Source organism: Oncorhynchus masou, unplaced genomic scaffold (genome assembly GCF_036934945.1).
Source record: "Oncorhynchus masou masou isolate Uvic2021 unplaced genomic scaffold, UVic_Omas_1.1 unplaced_scaffold_1666, whole genome shotgun sequence".
NCBI lineage: Eukaryota > Metazoa > Chordata > Actinopteri > Salmoniformes > Salmonidae > Oncorhynchus > Oncorhynchus masou.
In genome coordinates this window covers 117,145-124,480 of record NW_027006790.1, presented here as the reverse complement: position 1 = coordinate 124,480, position 7,336 = coordinate 117,145, and the positions used below count along the sequence as shown (strand labels likewise).

The window sequence follows — 7,336 nt, the reverse complement described above, 5'->3', positions numbered from 1 at the left end:
GTTTAAGTAGACTGTGATTTTGATGTGGTCTGATAGGGGTGTCAGTGGGCTGACTGTGAATGCTCTGAGAGACTCTGGGTTGAGGTCAGTGATAAAGTAGTCTACAGTACTACTGCCAAGAGATGAGCTATAGGTGTACCTGCCATTGACTATGTACATACCCAGCGTGCGACAGAGCTGCAGGAGTTGTGACCCGTTTTTGTTGGTTATGTTGTCATAGTTGTGCCTAGGGGGCATATGTGGAGGAATGCTGTCAGCTCCAGGCAGGTGTTTGTCAGGTTCTTGTCAGGTTCTGGCATTTAGGTCGCCACAGACTAGTGCATGTCCCTGGGCCTGGAAATGATTGATTTCCCCCTCCAGGATGGAGAAGCTGTCTTCATTAAAATATGGGGATTCTAGTGGGGGATATAGGTAGCACACAGGAGGACATTTTTCTCTGTTAGGATAATTTCCTTTTGAATTTCTAGCCAAATGTAGAATGTTCCTGTTTTAATTAATTTAATGGAGTGAGTTTGGTCTGCTCTATACTAAATTAGCATACCCCCTGAGTCCCTTCCCTGTTTCACACCTGGTAGTTTGGTGGATGGGACTACCAGCTCTCTGTAACCTAGAGGGCAACCAGTGGGTATGTCTCCTCTATACCAGGTTTCTTGCAGGATGACAATGTCTGTATTACCGATTTCTTTGGTGAAGTCCGGGTTTCTGCTCTTCAGGCCAAAGGCAGATGACCTCAGGCCTTGGATATTCCAGGATGATATAGTGAAGGCTTTTTGTTCCATAGTGTTCAATGTTGTTTGGCCTCAGGCCAGTAAGTGTGAGCAGAGCCTGCTGAGCATCTGGTACATGCCATTGGCTTGGGCGAGTGTGAGAGTGGGAGTTGGGACTGTTTTCCCACTCACTACCTGGGCGTATGTGTGGCTTCCATGTTGAGACCCTCTTTGCGGGGGTGGGGTGCATGGGGTGGGCAGGAGTGGCATAGGTCTGATCTGATGGGGTCTAAATGGGGTGTGGGCATGGTTGACATGGGGGAGTGGATGTGTCTGGGTGAAATTCCTCTTGGCGTGGGTTCTCTATGTGTAGGTCCAGGGGGGGGTCCTGCAGGTCTGGGAGGGGTGTCTATTGATCTGTTGCTCCTGTGTGAAGGGTTGTCTCTGTCTCTCTCTGTCTCTGACCTTCTTGTTATCCACAGCCCTCGAAAACTCGGAAGAGTGGGTTCCGGGAGCACCCGCGGGAACCCGGCCTAGAGTGCACAGAGTGTGTCTCGGGCCCCGACCTCTGACTTCCATACGACTCTGGTTTCTCTTCATTACGCACAAGCCTTTCGCCTTTTACTAAAGACTTCCGTGGAGAGGAATACTTACGAGTTCGACGTATTTTTGAAGGGGCTTTGCTTCTTGCAGAGCCCGGTTTCTTGTTTCAAGAGAAATTGACAGAGGTGGGCCAGGATAGTGCCCCAGAGCCCGCTGAGTCAAAAGGTCGAAGTCGGAGAGCGGTAATTTTTTTTGGATTTTCGGCCATTTTGGGGTTTCTTTCCTGGATAATTATTTTCTAGGAAGAAAGCATGAGTGGAGAAGAGAGCTCCAATCTCCTTGCGGAGATGGAGCAAAAGAATGGAAAAAAGCCAATTCCTGTAATTGGGCTTGCAAACACAGTGCAATTCACGTGGAAGGATAAGGAGACTGTGCATTATGGACGGGAAACGTTTGGAAGGACCATCCTTATCGGGATACTTAAGTTGACAGTGAAGGATGTTTTTTGCCTTCAAGGCAACTCATTAGAGGGCACTTTTGATGTGGCGTTACACACTGAAGAAAAACACGATGAGGTCTTGCGAAGGGCAAGAGCGGTGGGAGTTACGAAGCTGATGGGCAACTACGAAGTGACAAGCCTGGAAAGGAGCAACTATAGGATTGTCACGGTTAACATGTATAATCCTTATGTTAAAGATGAGGAAGTGAGGGCCTTCCTGGGGAGGTACATGAATAGTGTCTCCTCAGCAAGGCTCCTCAAAGACTCAATGGGCTTTTGGAATGGAAGGAGGGCGTTTCAAGCCCTCCTTAGGGAGGACCCGAACGGGCTGGGCGGCTACCTTCATCCTCCGGCTATGTTCTCCCTGGGGGCTGACAGGGGGACATTATATTATGCACGTCAGCATCCATTTTGCAGACGCTGTATGGAGTGACAGCGGAAGGAGAAAGGAAGAGAGGAGATGCGGGAGTAGAAGGAAAGAAGAAGGAAGCCAAGGGAGTGGAAGATCAACGGAGGGAGTGGTGGGGGTGGGGGATGGGGTGCCTGTGGAAGAACCTGTGGGGAGGGAGAGGGTGCCTGTGGCAGGACCTGTAGGGGGGAGGGGGTGCCTGTGGCAGGACCTGTGGGGGGAGGAGGGGGGGTGAGGAAGTGGGGAGATAGTATGTCAAGTTTCCTGGTAGAAGAGATGAGGGAAATGGTGGAGGAGCTAGCGGGGAAGAGGGGTGGTGTCTCCCCGCTACCTCCTACACGGAAGATGAAGGGGGCTCGGTAGGTGGGGAGGGGGAGTAGATGGGGAGGGGGAGCCAAGAGAGGGATGGGGGAGGGTAACGTCTTTTGAACTCTCTCTTCTCCTCAGCCCCTGGTCTGCTAGTGGAGAGTGAGAGGAGATGGGGTCCCCTACTCTCAGACAGGCAGCCTGCAGGGAGAGTGTTGGTGGAGGACCCAGGATGCAGGAGTACGGATCCATCCTATAAACTTCTCCCCAAATCCTAATCTACCTAATACCCTGTAAAGAAAAGATCTATTCACGCGATCAAAGGCTTTCGCCTGATCTAGCGCTGCTACCATTAAAGGCAGCCCTCTATCTTCTACCCAAGCGATGGAGTCCCTGACCAACTGTAGGTTCCACCTGATAGAGCGGCCCTCTACCCCGCACGTCTGATCCTCATGAACGGCGTAGGGAAGGGCCGTGCGCAACCGATCCGCTAGGACCTTTGCAAGCAGCTTGTAGTCTACACACAGCATGGTCAATGGCCGCCAGTTGCCAAGGTCTGTGGCGTCCCCCTTCTTGTAAAGAAGTGACAGCACACCGACGGCCATTGATCCTCCCGGGACCCCCGTCTCGAGGATGGCCTTCAAGATTTCGAGGACCACCGGTCCGAGTATCCCCAAAAACTTGAGGTAAGCCCATCCATCCCAGGTACCTTCCCTTTTCCCATCCTCCTGAGGGCGCTCTCAACCTCTTCAAGGGAGATCTGAGCCTCCAGCGCTTCTCTAATGTCCTCTGGCAATTGCCGGGACAAGTGTTCTAAGAACACACTTCCCTGCTCTACATCTACTTCCCTCTCCTTAAAGAAACCTCGGAAATGGTCTGTGGTCACTCTGACCATCTCCTCCGGCTCTCTAGCTACACTACCATTTTCTTCCCTAACACCGTACATTACTTTCCTACTCTGTCTATCCCTAACCGATTTAAAGAACATAGCGGAACAAGTCTCGTTGTGTTCTAAAAACCACTATGCGCACGCTCCAGGAAAGCTCGAGCCTTCCGCTCCTGCAGCTCCCTGAGCTGCGCCTTCAGGGCAGTGGATCTCTCCCAGTCGACCGACCCGCCGAGGTTGCCTGCCTCGTACTCGAGCTCGAGCAACGTTTGGATATGATCCACCTCACTCCTTTCCTCCCTTTTTCTCCTCTTGCAATATCCTATAATAAAGACCCTAATCCTTACCTTGACTAAGTCCCACCACTCTAACACCCCCTCGCATATGGACCGGAGGCCTTCAAGCCCCGAAACACACCAATAAAGGCATTAACGAAAGTTTGCTCATGCAGCACATCCCGATCTAATTTCCAGTACCCCTACCGAAGAGGCAGACTGGAGAACTCACCTGCAGGAGCACCCCGTCGTGATCTGAAAAGAAGACAGGTAACAGCCGTCCAGACAACTGACCCAAGGACCTAGATAGAAAAATATAGTCAAGCCTCCGCAACCCCCTGGAGTACAAAGTACAAAAGAGATGGCAATACATCCACCTTTAGGACCAGGACCTTGCCCATAAAAGACAAAGACCTAGCCTTCCACATTGCCAGCTTCTTCTGTACCACTGCGATACCCATGTTCCAGTTCAGCGTCGCTGAGCCAGAGGTCTCAAAATGGACCCCGAGAATCCTCAGGGCCCCCTCACAGAGAGATAACCCCCCGGGCACATCCGTTCTGCCGCGCCATCTTCCGAAAAATTTAACAGAAGACTTTGCGTGGTTCAGAACCGCTCCCGATGCTCGGGTGAAGTCCCCAATAATGGCAAGGGACCTTGTCAGTCACGAGTCCTTGCAAAGCCTGAAAGAAACCTCGGAAATGGTTAGTGGTCACTCTGACCATCTCCTCCGGCTCTCTAGCTACACTACTATCTTCTCCTCTAACTCCATTCATTACCTTCCTACTCTGCCTGGCCCTAACAGATTAAAGGACATAGCGGAACAAGTCTCATTATGTTCTAAAAAGCCACTATGCGCACGCTCCAGGAAAGAGCTGCGCCTTCAGGGCTGAGAATCTCTCCCAGTCAATAGACCCGCTGAGGTTGCCTGCCTCGTACTCGAGTTCTATTAACCTTTGGATACGATCCCCCTCCCTCCTTTCCTCCCTTTTCTTCCTCTTACAATATCCTATTATAAAGGCCCTAATCCTTACCTTAACCAAATCCCACCACTCTAACACCCCTCGCACATGGACCGGAGGCCATCAAGCCTCCGAAATAAACCAAAAAAGGCATCAACGAAAGCCTGCTCCTCCAGCACATCCCGATATAACTTCCAGGACCCCTTACCGAAGACTCAGACTGGCGACCCCACCTGCAGGAACACCCCGTCGTGGTCCGAAAAGAACACAGGTAACAGGCGCCCAGACAACTGACCCAAAGACCTGGATACAAAAATGTAGTCGAGCCTCCGCGCAACCCCCCTGGAGTTGCGCCATGTAGGACCGGCCAATGTCGGAGTAGTGTGCAGGCCGCCATCAACCAGACCATGGCAAGCCATTAGCCCGGTGATAGCGCCTGCAGTACTATCCCCAAATCTATGTTAAAATCACCTCCTATAACCAAGTGTCTATTTGTGACACACAGGGGCGTCAGACAGTCCACCATCTCCCTCCTGTCTGCCGCCACCTGTGGCCCATACACCACCACTAACCTATACCTACTATCCCTAAATGTGACATCCGCCCCTAAAACCCTCCCCTGCATTACAACAAAAGTGCCCTCTACCTTTACCTCCCTATTCCCAAACAAAATAACTACACCTGTCGAGTGCACCCCTCCTATACTCCAGAATGACTCTCCCTTATCCCACTCCCTCTTAAACCTCACGACATCCCCTCCATCCCTCAGGTGAACCTCCTGTACAAAACAAACATCAAAACCCACCCCCTCTAAAAAACTAAACACCGCCCACCTCTTAACAAAATCCCTCAAACCCCTTACATTTAAACTAAACAATTTAATAGCAATAATCATTAATTATTTACAACAAATAAACCCAAACCAAAAACAGGAGGCTCACCCGATGCTCCCCTGCTCCATCACATCCGGCGGGGACGCCTTCTCCTCTCCTGACGTCCCCCCCGTCCTCCTCCATTTCTCCAACCCAGGATGCAGGTACGGTGTTAGGCCTTGAAGTGCTCTGCATCCTGGGTTCTCCACCACCGCCCTCCATTACTCCCTCCCTGAAAGCTTCCGGGTCGAGGCTAGGGGACCCCATCTCCTCAAAGAGGAGTTGAGAACTCCCAGCCAGACAGTCCTGAGCCCCTTCCAGGGATTCACCTTCCACCATATCCTGAGGGGCAGAAGAAAACAATGAGCCAAGAGAAACTTTTCCCTCCCCCATCCCTCTCTTTGCTACCCCCTCATCAACTCTCCTCTTCCCGTCCCCCAGATCCATCCTCTTCTTCCCTCTCTTCCTCTGAGATGGCGGCAAAGGGGTGACCATGTCCTCCATCCCCGCCAGTCCCTCCACCATCTCCCTCATCTGTTCCACCAGATCACTCCCCCACTCCTTCCTTCCATCTTCCCCATCTGCTCCCGTCTTCTCTTCTCTCTTCTTTTCCTTCACCGTTCGTCCTCCGCCTCCTTTCTCTCCACTGTCTCCGCCTCCCTCTTCTTCGCTCCTTCCGCCTCATTCTTCTCCGCTCCTTCCACCTCCTCTTCTCCTCTCTTCTCACTCACCGCCTCCCTCTTTCCGTGCAGTCTTTACCCCTGTGCCATCACCGTCGTCCGTTCCCTTTCTTTCTCTTCTCCCCCCCATCCCCCGTTCCAGACGCGTACGACCTTTGACGAGTCGGGCAATTACGCCACAGGTGTACTGACGAGCCACACCCGTGGCAAACCTTGGGCTCGTCACATTCCTTGGCTTCGTGCTCTGCCGATCCACAGTACCTGCACTTTCTGGTGCTGCACGAGGCCAGGATATGGCCGTAGGGCCAACGCCTGCAGAACGGAGGCTCAAGGGCATAATACAGTGTCCCCCTGTCAGCCCCAGGGAGAACATCGCTGGAGGATGGAGGTAGCCACCAAAACCCTTCGGGTCCTCCCTGAGTAGCACCTGGAACCCTCTCTTCCCGTTCCAGAATCCCAGGGAGTCCCTGAGGTGCCTCGTTGAGGAGACATTGTCAACATATCTCCCCAGAAAGGCCCTCACCTCCTCGTCCTTCACATGTGGATTGTACATGGTGACGGTGATCACCCTGAAATTGTTTTTTCCCAGGCTGGTCACCTCGTAATGGCACAGGGTCTCTCTTTTCCATCCTCTCTTGCCTTCTTCAGTATCTTGTCATGCATCTCCTCCGTGTGCAGCGTCACGTCATAACCTCCCTCCATTGGATTCGCTTGGAGGCATAGCACGTCCTTCACTTCCAAACTCAGGGTCCCCATTAAAATGGTTCTCCCGAAAGTCTCTCTTCCAAACTGCTCCATCTCTTTATTCCTCCAAGCGAATCTCACCGTGTTGGCCATCCCAATTCCTGGTACAATCTTGCTGGAAGAGTTGCGTGCCATTTCCACCCTGGACAATGACACGCTTCTCAATAAACAAAAAGCTCTCTTTCCAAAAAGAAGCCAAAAAGAATAGTGAAAAATCGGAAAACGCGATTCCCACCAAAAACAAACACGTACTCCCTCCTGCCTTCCTTCGACCTTCTGACTCAGCGGGCTTTGGGGCACCTCGGTACCAAGCTTGATCTGAGCCAAAAGGCCGAGAAGCGATAACCCACAAATGGAACCCTGCAAACGCCGGGCCCCGGGGCCTCGACAGACCTCAGAGGGTTTGCAAAAGCCGTCTCCAACCAACCCTCCCTCCCTCCTCACCCACCCACCCG

General features: G+C 52.2%; 1 non-coding gene across 1 annotated transcript; it reads left to right on the top strand.

Moving 5' to 3' along the window:
- Positions 1-1,287: 1,287 nt before the first annotated feature.
- On the top strand, positions 1,288-1,404 carry LOC135531831 (U5 spliceosomal RNA). Its single transcript, XR_010454203.1, has one exon. It is a non-coding gene; the product is annotated as a U5 spliceosomal RNA (small nuclear RNA).
- Positions 1,405-7,336: the final 5,932 nt, after the last annotated feature.